A 24,919-nucleotide genomic window follows, 5' to 3' on the forward strand; every position below is an offset into this window, starting at 1 on the left:
AGCAACTGATCATGATTAGCGTACCTTCCAAAGGAGTGGTCATCACGTCATCTAGATTGGTGTATTCTAAGGAATGAAAATAGATTTCTTCTTACGACTGATATTCATGGAATTGGAAGAGAGTCAATTCATCCTTATAACCCCATCAATCTTCTTAAATCTACTAGGATTAAGTCTAGTAGGATTAAATCTAATAAATTAAATATTTACCTGATCAATCAATGGAGAACTCCACTACTCTTTCAGGAGCTAGAGAAGTGGCATCCTTTAGAAACATATCAAGGAATTCCCACACAACCGATATTTACAGGATATTCTTCTTTTATTTTGAATACATGGTGAGAATCAAGAGAATTTTTTATCTTTCTCAGACAAGAAATTGATCATGATTAGTGTACCTTCCAACGGACTGGTCATCACGGCATCTAGATTGGCTTCTTCTGAAGGAATGGAATTGAAAGTGAGGAAATTCATCCATAGAACCATATCAATCTTCTTAAACTACATACATATTTGATCAATTTAAAAAGGTTTGGGTGGTGTAGTTGGTTATCATAGATCCATTGGGTTTCTACACTGCTATTAGTGGCAGTGGTGATAGCCATCGAAGATAGTAAAATTATAGCTTCTAACTCAAGAGGTCCCCAGTGGTGAAGCCATATAATAAGGTCTGGGTGGTGTAGTTGGTTATCATGCTAGTCTCACACACTAGAGGTCCCCAGTTCGAACCTCGGCTCAAACAACTTTGGCTTTTTTATATCACCAAACTTCTACCATATAATTCCTTTTTATTAATTTAGTATATTTTCTTAATTTATTAATTTAGTATAAAAAAAATATCAAGCGACATTTATTTTTAATACTAACACATTGACAATTATAATTTAAAAAACATAAAATTATCATAAAATAATTTAAATATTTACTAGATCAATCTGAAGAGGACTCCCCTACTCTTTCAGGAGGTAGAGAAGTGGAATCCTTTAGAAACATATCAAGGAATTATCTCGTAACCGAGTGGTCATCACATCATCTAGATTGGTGTCATCTGAAGGAACGAAAATAGATTTCTTCTTACGACCGATATATAAGGAATAAGAAGAGATTCAATCCATCCCCAGAACCACATCAATCTTCTAAACGACAGACATATTAGATCAATTTAAAAAACATGGTCATTAACGTATACTGGACTATTCTCACAGATCCATTGAGTTTCTACACTACTATCAGCGGTAGTGGTGATAGCCAACTAAGATAGTAGAAGTATAGCTTCTAACTGAAGTCGTTGGACACACTTTGCCAAAATAAAAAAAATGTGAATTACCCCAAAAAGATCTGGGTGGGATAGTTTGTTATCACACTAGTCTCCCACACTAGAGGGTAGAGGTCACCTGTTAGAACCTTGGCTCAGACAACTTTGTTTTTTTTATATTAACCAAACTTCTGCAATATATTTCCCTTTTGTGATCTAATTTTTTAATCAAGACTTATAATAAAGAAACTAATATTAATACTGATTAAATCTAGTATGATTAAATTAAATAAATAAAAATATATATTTTTTAATTCATTTATTTAGTAGAAAAATCATTTCAAACAACATTTATTTTTTGTACTAACACATTCACAAGTTATAATTGAAAAAACATAAAATTAACAATAAAATACTTTAAATATTTACTAGATCAATCAATAAAGAACTCATTTACTCATTCAGGTGGTAGAGAATTGACATCCTTTAGAAACATATCAATGAATTCACACACATCCAAAATTTGCAAGATATTCTTCTTTTATCTTGAATCCATGGTGAGAATCAATAGAAAAGTTTTATCTTTCTCAGACAAGCAACTGATCATGATTAGCGTACCTTCCAAAGGAGTGGTCATCACGTCATCTAGATTGGTGTATTCTAAGGAATGAAAATAGATTTCTTCTTACGACTGATATTCATGGAATTGGAAGAGAGTCAATTCATCCTTATAACCCCATCAATCTTCTTAAATCTACTAGGATTAAGTCTAGTAGGATTAAATCTAATAAATTAAATATTTACCTGATCAATCAATGGAGAACTCCACTACTCTTTCAGGAGCTAGAGAAGTGGCATCCTTTAGAAACATATCAAGGAATTCCCACACAACCGATATTTACAGGATATTCTTCTTTTATTTTGAATACATGGTGAGAATCAAGAGAATTTTTTATCTTTCTCAGACAAGAAATTGATCATGATTAGTGTACCTTCCAACGGACTGGTCATCACGGCATCTAGATTGGCTTCTTCTGAAGGAATGGAATTGAAAGTGAGGAAATTCATCCATAGAACCATATCAATCTTCTTAAACTACATACATATTTGATCAATTTAAAAAGGTTTGGGTGGTGTAGTTGGTTATCATAGATCCATTGGGTTTCTACACTGCTATTAGTGGCAGTGGTGATAGCCATCGAAGATAGTAAAATTATAGCTTCTAACTCAAGAGGTCCCCAGTGGTGAAGCTATATAATAAGGTGTGGGTGGTGTAGTTGGTTATCACACTAGTCTCACACACTAGAGGCCCCCAGTTCGAACCTGGGCTCAGACAACTTTGGCTTTTTTATATCACCAAACTTCTACCATATAATTCCTTTTTATTAATTTAGTATATTTTCTTAATTTATTAATTTAGTATAAAAAAAATATCAAGCGACATTTATTTTTAATACTAACACATTGACAATTATAATTTAAAAAACATAAAATTATCATAAAATAATTTAAATATTTACTAGATCAATCTGAAGAGGACTCCATTACTCTTTCAGGAGGTAGAGAAGTGGAATCCTTTAGAAACATATCAAGGAATTATCTCGTAACCGAGTGGTCATCACATCATCTAGATTGGTGTCATCTGAAGGAACGAAAATAGATTTCTTCTTACGACCGATATATAAGGAATAAGAAGAGATTCAATCCATCCTCAGAACCACATCAATCTTCTAAACGACAGACATATTAGATCAATTTAAAAAACATGGTCATTAACGTATACTGGACTATTCTCACAGATCCATTGAGTTTCTACACTACTATCAGCGGTAGTGGTGATAGCCAACTAAGATAGTAGAAGTATAGCTTCTAACTGAAGTCGTTGGACACACTTTGCCAAAATAAAAAAATTTCTTCTTACGACCGATATATAAGGAATAAGAAGAGATTCAATCCATCCCCAGAACCACATCAATCTTCTAAACGACAGACATATTAGATCAATTTAAAAAACATGGTCATTAACGTATACTGGACTATTCTCACAGATCCATTGAGTTTCTACACTACTATCAGCGGTAGTGGTGATAGCCAACTAAGATAGTAGAAGTATAGCTTCTAACTGAAGTCGTTGGACACACTTTGCCAAAATAAAAAAAATGTGAATTACCCCAAAAAGATCTGGGTGGGATAGTTTGTTATCACACTAGTCTCCCACACTAGAGGGTAGAGGTCACCTGTTAGAACCTTGGCTCAGACAACTTTGTTTTTTTTATATTAACCAAACTTCTGCAATATATTTCCCTTTTGTGATCTAATTTTTTAATCAAGACTTATAATAAAGAAACTAATATTAATACTGATTAAATCTAGTATGATTAAATTAAATAAATAAAAATATATATTTTTTAATTCATTTATTTAGTAGAAAAATCATTTCAAACAACATTTATTTTTTGTACTAACACATTCACAAGTTATAATTGAAAAAACATAAAATTAACAATAAAATACTTTAAATATTTACTAGATCAATCAATAAAGAACTCATTTACTCATTCAGGTGGTAGAGAATTGACATCCTTTAGAAACATATCAATGAATTCACACACATCCAAAATTTGCAAGATATTCTTCTTTTATCTTGAATCCATGGTGAGAATCAATAGAAAAGTTTTATCTTTCTCAGACAAGCAACTGATCATGATTAGCGTACCTTCCAAAGGAGTGGTCATCACGTCATCTAGATTGGTGTATTCTAAGGAATGAAAATAGATTTCTTCTTACGACTGATATTCATGGAATTGGAAGAGAGTCAATTCATCCTTATAACCCCATCAATCTTCTTAAATCTACTAGGATTAAGTCTAGTAGGATTAAATCTAATAAATTAAATATTTACCTGATCAATCAATGGAGAACTCCACTACTCTTTCAGGAGCTAGAGAAGTGGCATCCTTTAGAAACATATCAAGGAATTCCCACACAACCGATATTTACAGGATATTCTTCATTTATTTTGAATACATGGTGAGAATCAAGAGAATTTTTTATCTTTCTCAGACAAGAAATTGATCATGATTAGTGTACCTTCCAACGGACTGGTCATCACGGCATCTAGATTGGCTTCTTCTGAAGGAATGGAATTGAAAGTGAGGAAATTCATCCATAGAACCATATCAATCTTCTTAAACTACATACATATTTGATCAATTTAAAAAGGTTTGGGTGGTGTAGTTGGTTATCATAGATCCATTGGGTTTCTACACTGCTATTAGTGGCAGTGGTGATAGCCATCAAAGATAGTAAAATTATAGCTTCTAACTCAAGAGGTCCCCAGTGGTGAAGCTATATAATAAGGTCTGGGTGGTGTAGTTGGTTATCACACTAGTCTCACACACTTGAGGTCCCCAGTTCGAACCTGGGCTCAGACAACTTTGGCTTTTTTATATCACCAAACTTCTACCATATAATTCCTTTTTATTAATTTAGTATATTTTCTTAATTTATTAATTTAGTATAAAAAAAATATCAAGCGACATTTATTTTTAATACTAACACATTGACAATTATAATTTAAAAAACATAAAATTATCATAAAATAATTTAAATATTTACTAGATCAATCTGAAGAGGACTCCACTACTCTTTCAGGAGGTAGAGAAGTGGAATCCTTTAGAAACATATCAAGGAATTATCTCGTAACCGAGTGGTCATCACATCATCTAGATTTGTGTCATCTGAAGGAACGAAAATAGATTTCTTCTTACGACCGATATATAAGGAATAAGAAGAGATTCAATCCATCCCCAGAACCACATCAATCTTCTAAACGACAGACATATTAGATCAATTTAAAAAACATGGTCATTAACGTATACTGGACTATTCTCACAGATCCATTGAGTTTCTACACTACTATCAGCGGTAGTGGTGATAGCCAACTAAGATAGTAGAAGTATAGCTTCTAACTGAAGTCGTTGGACACACTTTGCCAAAATAAGAAAATGTGAATTACCCCAAAAAGGTCTGGGTGGGATAGTTTGTTATCACACTAGTCTCCCACACTAGAGGGTAGAGGTCACCTGTTAGAACCTTGGCTCAGACAACTTTGTTTTTTTTATATTAACCAAACTTCTGCAATATATTTCCCTTTTGTGATCTAATTTTTTAATCAAGACTTATAATAAAGAAACTAATATTAATAATGATTAAATCTAGTATGATTAAATTAAATAAATAAAAATATATATTTTTTGAATTCATTTATTTAGTAGAAAAATCATTTCAAACAACATTTATTTTTTGTACTAACACATTCAAAAGTTATAATTGAAAAAACATAAAATTAACAATAAAATACTTTAAATATTTACTAGATCAATCAATAAAGAACTCATTTACTCATTCAGGTGGTAGAGAATTGACATCCTTTAGAAACATATCAATGAATTCACACACATCCAAAATTTGCAAGATATTCTTCTTTTATCTTGAATCCATGGTGAGAATCAATAGAAAAGTTTTATCTTTCTCAGACAAGCAACTGATCATGATTAGCGTACCTTCCAAAGGAGTGGTCATCACGTCATCTAGATTGGTGTATTCTAAGGAATGAAAATAGATTTCTTCTTACGACTGATATTCATGGAATTGGAAGAGAGTCAATTCATCCTTATAACCCCATCAATCTTCTTAAATCTACTAGGATTAAGTCTAGTAGGATTAAATCTAATAAATTAAATATTTACCTGATCAATCAATGGAGAACTCCACTACTCTTTCAGGAGCTAGAGAAGTGGCATCCTTTAGAAACATATCAAGGAATTCCCACACAACCGATATTTACAGGATATTCTTCATTTATTTTGAATACATGGTGAGAATCAAGAGAATTTTTTATCTTTCTCAGACAAGAAATTGATCATGATTAGTGTACCTTCCAACGGACTGGTCATCACGGCATCTAGATTGGCTTCTTCTGAAGGAATGGAATTGAAAGTGAGGAAATTCATCCATAGAACCATATCAATCTTCTTAAACTACATACATATTTGATCAATTAAAAAAGGTTTGGGTGGTGTAGTTGGTTATCATAGATCCATTGGGTTTCTACACTGCTATTAGTGGCAGTGGTGATAGCCATCGAAGATAGTAAAATTATAGCTTCTAACTCAAGAGGTCCCCAGTGGTGAAGATATATAATAAGGTCTGGGTGGTGTAGTTGGTTATCACGCTAGTCTCACACACTAGAGGTCCCCAATTTGAACCTGGGCTAAGACAACTTTGGCTTTTTTATATCACCAAACTTCTACCATATAATTCCTTTTTATTAATTTAGTATATATTCTTAATTTATTAATTTAGTATAAAAAAAATATCAAGCGACATTTAGTTTTTAATACTAACACATTGACAATTATAATTTAAAAAACATAAAATTATCATAAAATAATTTAAATATTTACTAGATCAATCTTAAGAGGACTCCACTACTCGTCCAGGAGGTAGAGAAGTGGAATCCTTTAGAAACATATCAAGGAATTATCTCGTAACCGAGTGGTCATCACATCATCTAGATTGGTGTCATCTGAAGGAACGCAAATAGATTTCTTCTTACGACCGATATATAAGGAATAAGAAGAGATTCAATCCATCCCCAGAACCACATCAATCTTCTAAACGACAGACATATTAGATCAATTTAAAAAACATGGTCATTAACGTATACTGGACTATTCTCACAGATCCATTGAGTTTCTACACTACTATCAGCGGTAGTGGTGATAGCCAACTAAGATAGTAAAAGTATAGCTTCTAACTGAAGTCGTTGGACACACTTTGCCAAAATAAAAAAATGTGAATTACCCCAAAAAGGTCTGGGTGGGATAGTTTGTTATCACACTAGTCTCCCACACTAGAGGGTAGAGGTCACCTGTTAGAACCTTGGCTCAGACAACTTTGTTTTTTTTATATTAACCAAACTTCTGCAATATATTTCCCTTTTGTGATCTAATTTTTTAATCAAGACTTATAATAAAGAAACTAATATTAATACTGATTAAATCTAGTATGATTAAATTAAATAAATAAAAATATATATTTTTTAATTCATTTATTTAGTAGAAAAATCATTTCAAACAACATTTATTTTTTGTACTAACACATTCACAAGTTATAATTGAAAAAACATAAAATTAACAATAAAATACTTTAAATATTTACTAGATCAATCAATAAAGAACTCATTTACTCATTCAGGTGGTAGAGAATTGACATCCTTTAGAAACATATCAATGAATTCACACACATCCAAAATTTGCAAGATATTCTTCTTTTATCTTGAATCCATGGTGAGAATCAATAGAAAAGTTTTATCTTTCTCAGACAAGCAACTGATCATGATTAGCGTACCTTCCAAAGGAGTGGTCATCACGTCATCTAGATTGGTGTATTCTAAGGAATGAAAATAGATTTCTTCTTACGACTGATATTCATGGAATTGGAAGAGAGTCAATTCATCCTTATAACCCCATCAATCTTCTTAAATCTACTAGGATTAAGTCTAGTAGGATTAAATCTAATAAATTAAATATTTACCTGATCAATCAATGGAGAACTCCACTACTCTTTCAGGAGCTAGAGAAGTGGCATCCTTTAGAAACATATCAAGGAATTCCCACACAACCGATATTTACAGGATATTCTTCATTTATTTTGAATACATGGTGAGAATCAAGAGAATTTTTTATCTTTCTCAGACAAGAAATTGATCATGATTAGTGTACCTTCCAACGGACTGGTCATCACGGCATCTAGATTGGCTTCTTCTGAAGGAATGGAATTGAAAGTGAGGAAATTCATCCATAGAACCATATCAATCTTCTTAAACTACATACATATTTGATCAATTAAAAAAGGTTTGGGTGGTGTAGTTGGTTATCATAGATCCATTGGGTTTCTACACTGCTATTAGTGGCAGTGGTGATAGCCATCGAAGATAGTAAAATTATAGCTTCTAACTCAAGAGGTCCCCAGTGGTGAAGATATATAATAAGGTTTGGGTGGTGTAGTTGGTTATCACGCTAGTCTCACACACTAGAGGTCCCCCAATTTGAACCTGGGCTAAGACAACTTTGGCTTTTTTATATCACCAAACTTCTACCATATAATTCCTTTTTTATTAATTTAGTATATTTTCTTAATTTATTAATTTAGTATAAAAAAAATATCAAGCGACATTTAGTTTTAATACTAACACATTGACAATTATAATTTAAAAAACATAAAATTATCATAAAATAATTTAAATATTTACTAGATCAATCTTAAGAGGACTCCACTACTCTTCCAGGAGGTAGAGAAGTGGAATCCTTTAGAAACATATCAAGGAATTATCTCGTAACCGAGTGGTCATCACATCATCTAGATTGGTGTCATCTGAAGGAACGCAAATAGATTTCTTCTTACGACCGATATATAAGGAATAAGAAGAGATTCAATCCATCCCCAGAACCACATCAATCTTCTAAACGACAGACATATTAGATCAATTTAAAAAACATGGTCATTAACGTATACTGGACTATTCTCACAGATCCATTGAGTTTCTACACTACTATCAGCGGTAGTGGTGATAGCCAACTAAGATAGTAAAAGTATAGCTTCTAACTGAAGTCGTTGGACACACTTTGCCAAAATAAAAAAATGTGAATTACCCCAAAAAGGTCTGGGTGGGATAGTTTGTTATCACACTAGTCTCCCACACTAGAGGGTAGAGGTCACCTGTTAGAACCTTGGCTCAGACAACTTTGTTTTTTTATATTAACCAAACTTCTGCAATATATTTCCCTTTTGTGATCTAATTTTTTAATCAAGACTTATAATAAAGAAACTAATATTAATACTGATTAAATCTAGTATGATTAAATTAAATAAATAAAAATATATATTTTTTAATTCATTTATTTAGTAGAAAAATCATTTCAAACAACATTTATTTTTTGTACTAACACATTCACAAGTTATAATTGAAAAAACATAAAATTAACAATAAAATACTTTAAATATTTACTAGATCAATCAATAAAGAACTCATTTACTCATTCAGGTGGTAGAGAATTGACATCCTTTAGAAACATATCAATGAATTCACACACATCCAAAATTTGCAAGATATTCTTCTTTTATCTTGAATCCATGGTGAGAATCAATAGAAAAGTTTTATCTTTCTCAGACAAGCAACTGATCATGATTAGCGTACCTTCCAAAGGAGTGGTCATCACGTCATCTAGATTGGTGTATTCTAAGGAATGAAAATAGATTTCTTCTTACGACTGATATTCATGGAATTGGAAGAGAGTCAATTCATCCTTATAACCCCATCAATCTTCTTAAATCTACTAGGATTAAGTCTAGTAGGATTAAATCTAATAAATTAAATATTTACCTGATCAATCAATGGAGAACTCCACTACTCTTTCAGGAGCTAGAGAAGTGGCATCCTTTAGAAACATATCAAGGAATTCCCACACAACCGATATTTACAGGATATTCTTCATTTATTTTGAATACATGGTGAGAATCAAGAGAATTTTTTATCTTTCTCAGACAAGAAATTGATCATGATTAGTGTACCTTCCAACGGACTGGTCATCACGGCATCTAGATTGGCTTCTTCTGAAGGAATGGAATTGAAAGTGAGGAAATTCATCCATAGAACCATATCAATCTTCATAAACTACATACATATTTGATCAATTAAAAAAGGTTTGGGTGGTGTAGTTGGTTATCATAGATCCATTGGGTTTCTACACTGCTATTAGTGGCAGTGGTGATAGCCATCGAAGATAGTAAAATTATAGCTTCTAACTCAACAGGTCCCCAGTGGTGAAGATATATAATAAGGTCTGGGTGGTGTAGTTGGTTATCACGCTAGTCTCACACACTAGAGGTCCCCAATTTGAACCTGGGCTAAGACAACTTTGGCTTTTTTATATCACCAAACTTCTACCATATAATTCCTTTTTATTAATTTAGTATATATTCTTAATTTATTAATTTAGTATAAAAAAAATATCAAGCGACATTTAGTTTTAATACTAACACATTGACAATTATAATTTAAAAAACATAAAATTATCATAAAATAATTTAAATATTTACTAGATCAATCTTAAGAGGACTCCACTACTCTTCCAGGAGGTAGAGAAGTGGAATCCTTTAGAAACATATCAAGGAATTATCTCGTAACCGAGTGGTCATCACATCATCTAGATTGGTGTCATCTGAAGGAACGCAAATAGATTTCTTCTTACGACCGATATATAAGGAATAAGAAGAGATTCAATCCATCCCCAGAACCACATCAATCTTCTAAACGACAGACATATTAGATCAATTTAAAAAACATGGTCATTAACGTATACTGGACTATTCTCACAGATCCATTGAGTTTCTACACTACTATCAGCGGTAGTGGTGATAGCCAACTAAGATAGTAAAAGTATAGCTTCTAACTGAAGTCGTTGGACACACTTTGCCAAAATAAAAAAATGTGAATTACCCCAAAAGGTCTGGGTGGGATAGTTTGTTATCACACTAGTCTCCCACACTAGAGGGTAGAGGTCACCTGTTAGAACCTTGGCTCAGACAACTTTGTTTTTTTATATTAACCAAACTTCTGCAATATATTTCCCTTTTGTGATCTAATATTTTAATCAAGACTTATAATAAAGAAACTAATATTAATACTAATTAAATCTAGTATGATTAAATTAAATAAATAAAAATATATATTTTTTAATTTATTTATTTAGTAGAAAAATCATTTCAAACAACATTTATTTTTTGTATTAACACATTCACAAGTTATAATTGAAAAAACATAAAATTAACAATAAAATACTTTAAATATTTACTAGATCAATCAATAAAGAACTCATTTACTCATTCAGGTGGTAGAGAATTGACATCCTTTAGAAACATATCAATGAATTCACACACATCCAAAATTTGCAAGATATTCTTCTTTTATCTTGAATCCATGGTGAGAATCAATAGAAAAGTTTTATCTTTCTCAGACAAGCAACTGATCATGATTAGCGTACCTTCCAAAGGAGTGGTCATCACGTCATCTAGATTGGTGTATTCTAAGGAATGAAAATAGATTTCTTCTTACGACTGATATTCATGGAATTGGAAGAGAGTCAATTCATCCTTATAACCCCATCAATCTTCTTAAATCTACTAGGATAAGTCTAGTAGGATTAAATCTAATAAATTAAATATTTACCTGATCAATCAATGGAGAACTCCACTACTCTTTCAGGAGCTAGAGAAGTGGCATCCTTTAGAAACATATCAAGGAATTCCCACACAACCGATATTTACAGGATATTGTTCTTTTATTTTGAATACATGGTGAGAATCAAGAGAATTTTTTATCTTTCTCAGACAAGAAATTGATCATGATTAGTGTACCTTCCAACGGACTGGTCATCACAACATCTAGATTGGCTTCTTCTGAAGGAATGGAATTGAAAGTGAGGAAATTCATCCATAGAACCATATCAATCTTCTTAAACTACATACATAATTGATCAATTTAAAAAGGTTTGGGTGGTGTAGTTGGTTATCATAGATCCATTGGGTTTCTACACTGCTATTAGTGGCAGTGGTGATAGCCATCAAAGATAGTAAAATTATAGCTTCTAACTCAAGAGGTCCCCAGTGGTGAAGCTATATAATATGGTCTGGGTGGTGTAGTTGGTTATCACGCTAGTCTCACACACTAGAGGTCCCCAGTTCGAACCTGGGCTCAGACAACTTTGGCTTTTTTATATCACCAAACTTCTACCATATAATTCCTTTTTATTAATTTAGTATATTTTCTTAATTTATTAATTTAGTATAAAAAAAATATCAAGCGACATTTATTTTTAATACCAACACATTGATAATTATAATTTAAAAAACATAAAATTATCATAAAATAATTTAAATATTTCCTAGATCAATCTGAAGAGGACTCCACTACTCTTTCAGGAGGTAGAGAAGTGGAATCCTTTAGAAACATATCAAGGAATTATCTCGTAACCGAGTGGTCATCACATCATCTAGATTGGTGTCATCTGAAGGAACGAAAATAGATTTCTTCTTACGACCGATATATAAGGAATAAGAAGAGATTCAATCCATCCCCAGAACCACATCAATCTTCTAAACGACAGACATATTAGATCAATTTAAAAAACATGGTCATTAACGTATACTGGACTATTCTCACAGATCCATTGAGTTTCTACACTACTATCAGCGGTAGTGGTGATAGCCAACTAAGATAGTAAGAAGTATAGCTTCTAACTGAAGTCGTTGGACACACTTTGCCAAAATAAAAAAAATGTGAATTACCCCAAAAAGGTCTGGGTGGGATAGTTTGTTATCACACTAGTCTCCCACACTAGAGGGTAGAGGTCACCTGTTAGAACCTTGGCTCAGACAACTTTGTTTTTTTATATTAACCAAACTTCTGCAATATATTTCCCTTTGTGATCTAATTTTTTAATCAAGACTTATAATAAAGAAACTAATATTAATACTGATTAAATCTAGTATGATTAAATTAAATAAAAAAAATATATATTTTTTAATTTATTTATTTAGTAGAAAAATCATTTCAAACAACATTTATTTTTTGTATTAACACATTCACAAGTTATAATTGAAAAAACATAAAATTAACAATAAAATACTTTAAATATTTAGGTGGTAGAGAATTGACATCCTTTAGAAACATATCAATGAATTCACACACATCAAAAATTTGTAAGATATTCTTCTTTTATCTTGAATCCATGGTGAGAATCAATAGAAAAGTTTTATCTTTCTCAGACAAGCAACTGATCATGATTAGCGTACCTTCCAAAGGAGTGGTCATCACGTCATCTAGATTGGTGTATTCTAAGGAATGAAAATAGATTTCTTCTTACGACTGATATTCATGGAATTGGAAGAGAGTCAATTCATCCTTATAACCCCATCAATCTTCTTAAATCTACTAGGATTAAGTCTAGTAGGATTAAATCTAATAAATTAAATATTTACCTGATCAATCAATGGAGAACTCCACTACTCTTTCAGGAGCTAGAGAAGTGGCATCCTTTAGAAACATATCAAGGAATTCCCACACAACCGATATTTACAGGATATTCTTCTTTTATTTTGAATACATGGTGAGAATCAAGAGAATTTTTTATCTTTCTCAGACAAGAAATTGATCATGATTAGTGTACCTTCCAACGGACTGGTCATCACAACATCTAGATTGGCTTCTTCTGAAGGAATGGAATTGAAAGTGAGGAAATTCATCCATAGAACCATATCAATCTTCTTAAACTACATACATATTTGATCAATTTAAAAAGGTTTGGGTGGTGTAGTTGGTTATCATAGATCCATTGGGTTTCTACACTGCTATTAGTGGCAGTGGTGATAGCCATCGAAGATAATAAAATTATAGCTTCTAACTCAAGAGGTCCCCAGTGGTGAAGCTATATAATAAGGTCTGGGTGGTGTAGTTGGTTATCATGCTAGTCTCACACACTAGAGGTCCCCAGTTTGAACCTCAGCTCAGACAACTTTGGCTTTTTTATATCACCAAACTTCTACCATATAATTCCTTTTTATTAATTTAGTATATTTTCTTAATTTATTAATTTAGTATAAAAAAAATATCAAGCGACATTTATTTTTAATACTAACACATTGACAATTATAATTTAAAAAACATAAAATTATCATAAAATAATTTAAATATTTACTAGATCAATCTGAAGAGGACTCCACTACTCTTTCAGGAGGTAGAGAAGTGGAATCCTTTAGAAACATATCAAGGAATTATCTCGTAACCGAGTGGTCATCACATCATCTAGATTGGTGTCATCTGAAGGAACGCAAATAGATTTCTTCTTACGACCGATATATAAGGAATAAGAAGAGATTCAATCCATCCCCAGAACCACATCAATCTTCTAAACGACAGACATATTAGATCAATTTAAAAAACATGGTCATTAACGTATACTGGACTATTCTCACAGATCCATTGAGTTTCTACACTACTATCAGCGGTAGTGGTGATAGCCAACTAAGATAGTAGAAGTATAGCTTCTAACTGAAGTCGTTGGACACACTTTGCCAAAATAAGAAAATGTGAATTACCCCAAAAAGATCTGGGTGGGATAGTTTGTTATCACACTAGTCTCCCACACTAGAGGGTAGAGGTCACCTGTTAGAACCTTGGCTCAGACAACTTTGTTTTTTATATATTAACCAAACTTCTAAAATATATTTCCCTTTTGTGATCTAATTTTTTAATCAAGACTTATAATAAAGAAACTAATATTAATACTGATTAAATCTAGTATGATTAAATTAAATAAATAAAAATATATATTTTTTAATTCATTTATTTAGTAGAAAAATCATTTCAAACAACATTTATTTTTTGTACTAACACATTCACAAGTTATAATTGGAAAAACATAAAATTAACAATAAAATACTTTAAATATTTACTAGATCAATCAATAAAGAACTCATTTACTCATTCAGGTGGTAGAGAATTGACATCCTTTAGAAACATATCAATGAATTCACACACATCCAAAATTTGCAAGATATTCTTCTTTTATCTTGAATCCATGGTGAGAATCAATAGAAAAGTTTTATCTTTCTCAGACAAGCAACTGATCATGATTAGCGTACCTTCCAAAGGAGTGGTCATCACGTCATCTAGATTGGTGTATTCTAAGGAATGAAAATAGATTTCTTCTTACGACTGATATTCATGGAATTGGAAGAGAGTCAATTCATCCTTATAACCCCATCAATCTTCTTAAATCTACTAGGATTAAGTCTAGTAGGATTAAATCTAATAAATTAAATATTTACCTGATCAATCAATGGAGAACTCCACTACTCTTTCAGGAGCTAGAGAAGTGGCATCCTTTAGAAACATATCAAGGAATTCCCACACAACCGATATTTACAGGATATTCTTCTTTTATTTTGAATACATGGTGAGAATCAAGAGAATTTTTTATCTTTCTCAGACAAGAAATTGATCATGATTAGTGTACCTTCCAACGGATTGGTCATCACGGCATCTAGATTGGCTTCTTCTGAAGGAATGGAATTGAAAGTGAGGAAATTCATCCATAGAACCATATCAATCTTCTTAAACTACATACATATTTGATCAATTTAAAAAGGTTTGGGTGGTGTAGTTGGTTATCATAGATCCATTGGGTTTCTACACTGCTATTAGTGGCAGTGGTGATAGCCATCGAAGATAGTAAAATTATAGCTTCTAACTCAAGAGGTCCCCAGTGGTGAAGCTATACAATAAGGTCTGGGTGGTGTAGTTGGTTATCACGCTAGTCTCACACACTAGAGGTCCCTAGTTCGAACCTGGGCTCAGACAACTTTGGCTTTTTTATATCACCAAACTTCTACCATATAATTCCTTTTTATTAATTTAGTATATTTTCTTAATTTATTAATTTAGTATAAAAAAAATATCAAGCGACATTTATTTTTAATACTAACACATTGACAATTATAATTTAAAAAACATAAAATTATCATAAAATAATTTAAATATTTACTAGATCAATCTGAAGAGGACTCCACTACTCTTTCAGGAGGTAGAGAAGTGGAATCCTTTAGAAACATATCAAGGAATTATCTCGTAACCGAGTGGTCATCACATCATCTAGATTGGTGTCATCTGAAGGAACGCAAATAGATTTCTTCTTACGACCGATATATAAGGAATAAGAAGAGATTCAATCCATCCCCAGAACCTGGGCTCAGACAACTTTGGCTTTTTTATATCACCAAACTTCTACCATATAATTCCTTTTTATTAATTTAGTATATTTTCTTAATTTATTAATTTAGTATAAAAAAAATATCAAGCGACATTTATTTTTAATACTAACACATTGACAATTATAATTTAAAAAACATAAAATTATCATAAAATAATTTAAATATTTACTAGATCAATCTGAAGAGGACTCCACTACTCTTTCAGGAGGTAGAGAAGTGGAATCCTTTAGAAACATATCAAGGAATTATCTCGTAACCGAGTGGTCATCACATCATCTAGATTGGTGTCATCTGAAGGAACGCAAATAGATTTCTTCTTACGACCGATATATAAGGAATAAGAAGAGATTCAATCCATCCCCAGAACCACATCAATCTTCTAAACGACAGACATATTAGATCAATTTAAAAAACATGGTCATTAACGTATACTGGACTATTCTCACAGATCCATTGAGTTTCTACACTACTATCAGCGGTAGTGGTGATAGCCAACTAAGATAGTAGAAGTATAGCTTCTAACTGAAGTCGTTGGACACACTTTGCCAAAATAAGAAAATGTGAATTACCCCAAAAAGGTCTGGGTGGGATAGTTTGTTATGACACTAGTCTCCCACACTAGAGGGTAGAGGTCACCTGTTAGAACCTTGGCTCAGACAACTTTGTTTTTTATATATTAACCAAACTTCTACAATATATTTCCCTTTTGTGATCTAATTTTTTAATCAAGACTTATAATAAAGAAACTAATATTAATACTGATTAAATCTAGTATGATTAAATTAAATAAATAAAAATATATATTTTTTAATTCATTTATTTAGTAGAAAAATCATTTCAAACAACATTTATTTTTTGTACTAACACATTCACAAGTTATAATTGAAAAAACATAAAATTAACAATAAAATACTTTAAATATTTACTAGATCAATCAATAAAGAACTCATTTACTCATTCAGGTGGTAGAGAATTGACATCCTTTAGAAACATATCAATGAATTCACACACATCCAAAATTTGCAAGATATTCTTCTTTTATCTTGAATCCATGGTGAGAATCAATAGAAAAGTTTTATCTTTCTCAGACAAGCAACTGATCATGATTAGCGTACCTTCCAAAGGAGTGGTCATCACGTCATCTAGATTGGTGTATTCTAAGGAATGAAAATAGATTTCTTCTTACGACTGATATTCATGGAATTGGAAGAGAGTCAATTCATCCTTATAACCCCATCAATCTTCTTAAATCTACTAGGATTAAGTCTAGTAGGATTAAATCTAATAAATTAAATATTTACCTGATCAATCAATGGAGAACTCCACTACTCTTTCAGGAGCTAGAGAAGTGGCATCCTTTAGAAACATATCAAGGAATTCCCACACAACCAATATTTACAGGATATTCTTCTTTTATTTTGAATACATGGTGAGAATCAAGAGAATTTTTTATCTTTCTCAGACAAGAAATTGATCATGATTAGTGTACCTTCCAACGGACTGGTCATCACGGCCTCTAGATTGGCTTCTTCTGAAGGAATGGAATTGAAAGTGAGGAAATTCATCCATAGAACCATATCAATCTTCTTAAACTACATACATATTTGATCAATTTAAAAAGGTTTGGGTGGTGTAGTTGGTTATCATAGATCCATTGGGTTTCTACACTGCTATTAGTCGCAGTGGTGATAGCCATCGAAGATAGTAAAATTATAGCTTCTAACTCAAGAGGTCCCCAGTGGTGAAGCTATACAATAAGGTCTGGGTGGTGTAGTTGGTTATCACGCTAGTCTCACACACTAGAGGTCCCCAGTTTGAACCTGGGCTCAGACAACTTTGTCTTTTTTATATCACCAAACTTCTACCATATAATTCCTTTTTATTAATTTAGTATATTTTCTTAATTTATTAATTTAGTATAAAAAAAATATCAAGCGACATTTATTTTTAATACTAACACATTGACAATTATAATTTAAAAAACATAAAATTATCATAAAATAATTTAAATATTTACTAGATCAATCTGAAGAGGACTCCACTACTCTTTCAGGAGGTAGAGAAGTGGAATCCTTTAGAAACATATCAAGGAATTATCTCGTAACCGAGTGGTCATCACATCATCTAGATTGGTGTCATCTGAAGGAACGCAAATAGATTTCTTCTTACGACCGATATATAAGGAATAAGAAGAGATTCAATCCATCCCCAGAACCACATCAATCTTCTAAACGACAGACATATTAATCAATTAAAAAACATGGTCATTAACGTATACTGGACTATTCTCACAGATCCATTGAGTTTCTACACTACTATCAGCGGTAGTGGTGATAGCCAACTAAGGTAGTAGAAGTATAGCTTCTAACTGAAGTCGTTGGACACACTTTGCCAAAATAAAAAAAATGTGAATTACCCCAAAAAGGTCTGGGTGGGATAGTTTGTTATCACACTAGTCTCCCACACTAGAGGGTAGAGGTCACCTGTTAGAACCTTGGCTCAGACAACTTTGTTTTTTTTATATTAACCAAACTTCTGCAATATATTTCCCTTTTGTGATCTAATTTTTTAATCAAGACTTATAATAAAGAAACTAATATTAATACTGATTAAATCTAGTATGATTAAATTAAATAAATAAAATATATATTTTTTTGAATTCATTTATTTAGTAGAAAAATCATTTCAAACAACATTTATTTTTGTACTAACACATTCACAAGTTATAATTGAAAAAACATAAAATTAACAATAAAATACTTTAAATATTTACTAGATCAATCAATAAAGAACTCATTTACTCATTCAGGTGGTAGAGAATTGACATCCTTTAGAAACATATCAATGAATTCACACACATCCAAAATTTGCAAGATATTCTTCTTTTATCTTGAATCCATGGTGAGAATCAATAGAAAAGTTTTATCTTTCTCAGACAAGCAACTGATCATGATTAGCGTACCTTCCAAAGGAGTGGTCATCACGTCATCTAGATTGGTGTATTCTAAGGAATGAAAATAGATTTCTTCTTACGACTGATATTCATGGAATTGGAAGAGAGTCAATTCATCCTTATAACCCCATCAATCTTCTTAAATCTACTAGGATTAAGTCTAGTAGGATTAAATCTAATAAATTAAATATTTACCTGATCAATCAATGGAGAACTCCACTACTCTTTCAGGAGCTAGAGAAGTGGCATCCTTTAGAAACATATCAAGGAATTCCCACACAACCGATATTTAAAGGATATTGTTCTTTTATTTTGAATACATGGTGAGAATCAAGAGAATTTTTTATCTTTCTCAGACAAGAAATTGATCATGATTAGTGTACCTTCCAACGGACTGGTCATCACGGCATCTAGATTGGCTTCTTCTGAAGGAATGGAATTGAAAGTGAGGAAATTCATCCATAGAACCATATCAATCTTCTTAAACTACATACATATTTGATCAATTTAAAAAGGTTTGGGTGGTGTAGTTGGTTATCATAGATCCATTGGGTTTCTACACTGCTATTAGTGGCAGTGGTGATAGCCATCGAAGATAGTAAAATTATAGCTTCTAACTCAAGAGGTCCCCAGTGGTGAAGCTATATAATATGGTCTGGGTGGTGTAGTTGGTTATCACGCTAGTCTCACACACTAGAGGTCCCCAGTTCGAATCTGGGCTCAGACAGCTTTGGCTTTTTTATATCACCAAACTTCTACCATATAATTCCTTTTTATTAATTTAGTATATATTCTTTATTTATTAATTTAGTATAAAAAAAATATCAAGCGACATTTAGTTTTAATACTAACACATTGACAATTATAATTTAAAAAACATAAAATTATCATAAAATAATTTAAATATTTACTAGATCAATCTTAAGAGGACTCCACTACTCTTCCAGGAGGTAGAGAAGTGGAATCCTTTAGAAACATATCAAGGAATTATCTCGTAACCGAGTGGTCATCACATCATCTAGATTGGTGTCATCTGAAGGAACGCAAATAGATTTCTTCTTACGACCGATATATAAGGAATAAGAAGAGATTCAATCCATCCCCAGAACCACATCAATCTTCTAAACGACAGACATATTAGATCAATTTAAAAAACATGGTCATTAACGTATACTGGACTATTCTCACAGATCCATTGAGTTTCTACACTACTATCAGCGGTAGTGGTGATAGCCAACTAAGATAGTAAAAGTATAGCTTCTAACTGAAGTCGTTGGACACACTTTGCCAAAATAAAAAAATGTGAATTACCCCAAAAAGGTCTGGGTGGGATAGTTTGTTATCACACTAGTCTCCCACACTAGAGGGTAGAGGTCACTTGTTAGAACCTTGGCTCAGACAACTTTGTTTTTTTTTATATTAACCAAACTTCTGCAATATATTTCCCTTTTGTGATCTAATTTTTTAATCAAGACTTATAATAAAGAAACTAATATTAATACTGATTAAATCTAGTATGATTAAATTAAATAAATAAAAATATATATTTTTTAATTTATTTATTTAGTAGAAAAATCATTTCAAACAACATTTATTTTTTGTACTAACACATTCACAAGTTATAATTGAAAAAACATAAAATTAACAATAAAATACTTTAAATATTTACTACATCAATCAATAAAGAACTCATTTACTCATTCAGGTGGTAGAGAATTGACATCCTTTAGAAACATATCAATGAATTCACACACATCAAAAATTTGTAAGATATTCTTCTTTTATCTTGAATCCATGGTGAGAATCAATAGAAAAGTTTTATCTTTCTCAGACAAGCAACTGATCATGATTAGCGTACCTTCCAAAGGAGTGGTCATCACGTCATCTAGATTGGTGTATTCTAAGGAATGAAAATAGATTTCTTCTTACGACTGATATTCATGGAATTGGAAGAGAGTCAATTCATCCTTATAACCCCATCAATCTTCTTAAATCTACTAGGATAAAGTCTAGTAGGATTAAATCTAATAAATTAAATATTTACCTGATCAATCAATGGAGAACTCCACTACTCTTTCAGGAGCTAGAGAAGTGGCATCCTTTAGAAACATATCAAGGAATTCCCACACAACCGATATTTATAGGATATTGTTCTTTTATTTTGAATACATGGTGAGAATCAAGAGAATTTTTTATCTTTCTCAGACAAGAAATTGATCATGATTAGTGTACCTTCCAACGGACTGGTCATCACAACATCTAGATTGGCTTCTTCTGAAGGAATGGAATTGAAAGTGAGGAAATTCATCCATAGAACCATATCAATCTTCTTAAACTACATACATATTTGATCAATTTAAAAAGGTTTGGGTGGTGTAGTTGGTTATCATAGATCCATTGGGTTTCTACACTGCTATTAGTGGCAGTGGTGATAGCCATCAAAGATAGTAAAATTATAGCTTCTAACTCAAGAGGTCCCCAGTGGTGAAGCTATATAATATGGTCTGGGTGGTGTAGTTGGTTATCACGCTAGTCTCACACACTAGAGGTCCCCAGTTCAAACCTGGGCTCAGACAACTTTGGCTTTTTTATATCACCAAACTTCTACCATATAATTCCTTTTTATTAATTTAGTATATTTTCTTAATTTCTTAATTTATTAATTTAGTATAAAGAAAATATCAAGCGACATTTATTTTTAATACTAACACATTGATAATTATAATTTAAAAAACATAAAATTATCATAAAATAATTTAAATATTTCCTAGATCAATCTGAAGAGGACTCCACTACTCTTTCAGGAGGTAGAGAAGTGGAATCCTTTAGAAACATATCAAGGAATTATCTCGTAACCGAGTGGTCATCACATCATCTAGATTGGTGTCATCTGAAGGAACGAAAATAGATTTCTTCTTACGACCGATATATAAGGAATAAGAAGAGATTCAATCCATCCTCAGAAACCACATCAATCTTCTATACGACAGACATATTAGATCAATTTAAAAAACATGGTCATTAACGTATACTGGACTATTCTCACAGATCCATTGAGTTTCTACACTACTATCAGCGGTAGTGGTGATAGCCAACTAAGATAGTAAAAGTATAGCTTCTAACTGAAGTCGTTGGACACACTTTGCCAAAATAAAAAAATGTGAATTACCCCAAAAAGGTCTGGGTGGGATAGTTTGTTATCACACTAGTCTCCCACACTAGAGGGTAGAGGTCACCTGTTAGAACCTTGGCTCAGACAACTTTGTTTTTTTTATATTAACCAAACTTCTGCAATATATTTCCCTTTTGTGATCTAATTTTTTAATCAAGACTTATAATAAAGAAACTAATATTAATACTGATTAAATCTAGTATGATTAAATTAAATAAATAAAAAATATATATTTTTTAATTTATTTATTTAGTAGAAAAATCATTTCAAACAACATTTATTTTTTGTACTAACACATTCACAAGTTATAATTGAAAAAACATAAAATTAACAATAAAATACTTTAAATATTTACTACATCAATCAATAAAGAACTCATTTACTCATTCAGGTGGTAGAGAATTGACATCCTTTAGAAACATATCAATGAATTCACACACATCAAAAAATTTGTAAGATATTCTTCTTTTATCTTGAATCCATGGTGAGAATCAATAGAAAAGTTTTATCTTTCTCAGACAAGCAACTGATCATGATTAGCGTACCTTCCAAAGGAGTGGTCATCACGTCATCTAGATTGGTGTATTCTAAGGAATGAAAATAGATTTCTTCTTACGACTGATATTCATGGAATTGGAAGAGAGTCAATTCATCCTTATAACCCCATCAATCTTCTTAAATCTACTAGGATAAAGTCTAGTAGGATTAAATCTAATAAATTAAATATTTACCTGATCAATCAATGGAGAACTCCACTACTCTTTCAGGAGCTAGAGAAGTGGCATCCTTTAGAAACATATCAAGGAATTCCCACACAACCGATATTTATAGGATATTGTTCTTTTATTTTGATCACATGGTGAGAATCAAGAGAATTTTTTATCTTTCTCAGACAAGAAATTGATCATGATTAGTGTACCTTCCAACGGACTGGTCATCACAACATCTAGATTGGCTTCTTCTGAAGGAATGGAATTGAAAGTGAGGAAATTCATCCATAGAACCATATCAATCTTCTTAAACTACATACATATTTGATCAATTTAAAAAGGTTTGGGTGGTGTAGTTGGTTATCATAGATCCATTGGGTTTCTACACTGCTATTAGTGGCAGTGGTGATAGCCATCAAAGATAGTAAAATTATAGCTTCTAACTCAAGAGGTCCCCAGTGGTGAAGCTATATAATATGGTCTGGGTGGTGTAGTTGGTTATCACGCTAGTCTCACACACTAGAGGTCCCCAGTTCAAACCTGGGCTCAGACAACTTTGGCTTTTTTATATCACCAAACTTCTACCATGTAATTCTTTTTTATTAATTTAGTATATTTTCTTAATTTCTTAATTTATTAATTTAGTATAAAGAAAATATCAAGCGACATTTATTTTTAATACTAACACATTGATAATTATAATTTAAAAAACATAAAATTATCATAAAATAATTTAAATATTTCCTAGATCAATCTGAAGAGGACTCCACTACTCTTTCAGGAGGTAGAGAAGTGGAATCCTTTAGAAACATATCAAGGAATTATCTCGTAACCGAGTGGTCATCACATCATCTAGATTGGTGTCATCTGAAGGAACGAAAATAGATTTCTTCTTACGACCGATATATAAGGAATAAGAAGAGATTCAATCCATCCCCAGAACCACATCAATCTTCTAAACGACAGACATATTAGATCAATTTAAAAAACATGGTCATTAACGTATACTGGACTATTCTGACAGATCCATTGAGTTTCTACACTACTATCAGCGGTAGTGGTGATAGCCAACTAAGATAGTAGAAGTATAGCTTCTAACTGAAGTCGTCGGACACACTTTGCCAAAATAAAAAAATTTCTTCTTACGACCGATATATAAGGAATAAGAAGAGATTCAATCCATCCCCAGAACCACATCAATCTTCTAAACGACAGACATATTAGATCAATTTAAAAAACATGGTCATTAACGTATACTGGACTATTCTCACAGATCCATTGAGTTTCTACACTACTATCAGCGGTAGTGGTGATAGCCAACTAAGATAGTAAAAGTATAGCTTCTAACTGAAGTCGTTGGACACACTTTGCCAAAATAAAATAATGTGAATTACCCCAAAAAGGTCTGGGTGGGATAGTTTGTTATCACACTAGTCTCCCACACTAGAGGGTAGAGGTCACCTGTTAGAACCTTGGCTCAGACAACTTTGTTTTTTTATATTAACCAAACTTCTGCAATATATTTCCCTTTTGTGATCTAATTTTTTAATCAAGACTTATAATAAAGAAACTAATATTAATACTGATTAAATCTAGTATGATTAAATTAAATAAATAAAAATATATTTTTTAATTCATTTATTTAGTAGAAAAATCATTTCAAACAACATTTATTTTTTGTACTAACACATTCACAAGTTATAATTGAAAAAACATAAAATTAACAATAAAATACTTTAATATTTACTAGATCAATCAATAAAGAACTCATTTACTCATTCAGGTGGTAGAGAATTGACATCCTTTAGAAACATATCAATGAATTCACACACATCCAAAATTTGCAAGATATTCTTCTTTTATCTTGAATCCATGGTGAGAATCAATAGAAAAGTTTTATCTTTCTCAGACAAGCAACTGATCATGATTAGCGT

General features: G+C 31.8%; 11 non-coding genes across 11 annotated transcripts; all 11 read left to right on the forward strand.

Moving 5' to 3' along the window:
• Window positions 1-668: 668 nt before the first annotated feature.
• On the forward strand, window positions 669-742 carry TRNAV-CAC (transfer RNA valine (anticodon CAC)). Its single transcript has one exon. It is a non-coding gene; the product is annotated as a tRNA-Val (tRNA).
• A 1,775-nt stretch (window positions 743-2,517) lies between these two features.
• Window positions 2,518-2,591, forward strand: TRNAV-CAC (transfer RNA valine (anticodon CAC)). The gene has a single exon. It is a non-coding gene; the product is annotated as a tRNA-Val (tRNA).
• Window positions 2,592-4,615: 2,024 nt separating this feature from the next.
• Window positions 4,616-4,689, forward strand: TRNAV-CAC (transfer RNA valine (anticodon CAC)). The gene has a single exon. It is a non-coding gene; the product is annotated as a tRNA-Val (tRNA).
• A 1,775-nt stretch (window positions 4,690-6,464) lies between these two features.
• Window positions 6,465-6,538, forward strand: TRNAV-CAC (transfer RNA valine (anticodon CAC)). Its single transcript has one exon. It is a non-coding gene; the product is annotated as a tRNA-Val (tRNA).
• Window positions 6,539-10,162: 3,624 nt separating this feature from the next.
• Window positions 10,163-10,236, forward strand: TRNAV-CAC (transfer RNA valine (anticodon CAC)). Its single transcript has one exon. It is a non-coding gene; the product is annotated as a tRNA-Val (tRNA).
• A 1,771-nt stretch (window positions 10,237-12,007) lies between these two features.
• TRNAV-CAC (transfer RNA valine (anticodon CAC)) lies at window positions 12,008-12,081 on the forward strand. Its single transcript has one exon. It is a non-coding gene; the product is annotated as a tRNA-Val (tRNA).
• Window positions 12,082-15,666: 3,585 nt separating this feature from the next.
• On the forward strand, window positions 15,667-15,740 carry TRNAV-CAC (transfer RNA valine (anticodon CAC)). The gene has a single exon. It is a non-coding gene; the product is annotated as a tRNA-Val (tRNA).
• A 2,169-nt stretch (window positions 15,741-17,909) lies between these two features.
• On the forward strand, window positions 17,910-17,983 carry TRNAV-CAC (transfer RNA valine (anticodon CAC)). Its single transcript has one exon. It is a non-coding gene; the product is annotated as a tRNA-Val (tRNA).
• Window positions 17,984-19,756: 1,773 nt separating this feature from the next.
• On the forward strand, window positions 19,757-19,830 carry TRNAV-CAC (transfer RNA valine (anticodon CAC)). The gene has a single exon. It is a non-coding gene; the product is annotated as a tRNA-Val (tRNA).
• Window positions 19,831-21,605: 1,775 nt separating this feature from the next.
• TRNAV-CAC (transfer RNA valine (anticodon CAC)) lies at window positions 21,606-21,679 on the forward strand. Its single transcript has one exon. It is a non-coding gene; the product is annotated as a tRNA-Val (tRNA).
• A 1,785-nt stretch (window positions 21,680-23,464) lies between these two features.
• On the forward strand, window positions 23,465-23,538 carry TRNAV-CAC (transfer RNA valine (anticodon CAC)). The gene has a single exon. It is a non-coding gene; the product is annotated as a tRNA-Val (tRNA).
• The last annotated feature ends 1,381 nt before the right edge of the window (window positions 23,539-24,919 follow it).

This window comes from Lathyrus oleraceus, chromosome 5 (assembly GCF_024323335.1).
Source record: "Lathyrus oleraceus cultivar Zhongwan6 chromosome 5, CAAS_Psat_ZW6_1.0, whole genome shotgun sequence".
Lineage (NCBI taxonomy): Eukaryota > Viridiplantae > Streptophyta > Magnoliopsida > Fabales > Fabaceae > Lathyrus > Lathyrus oleraceus.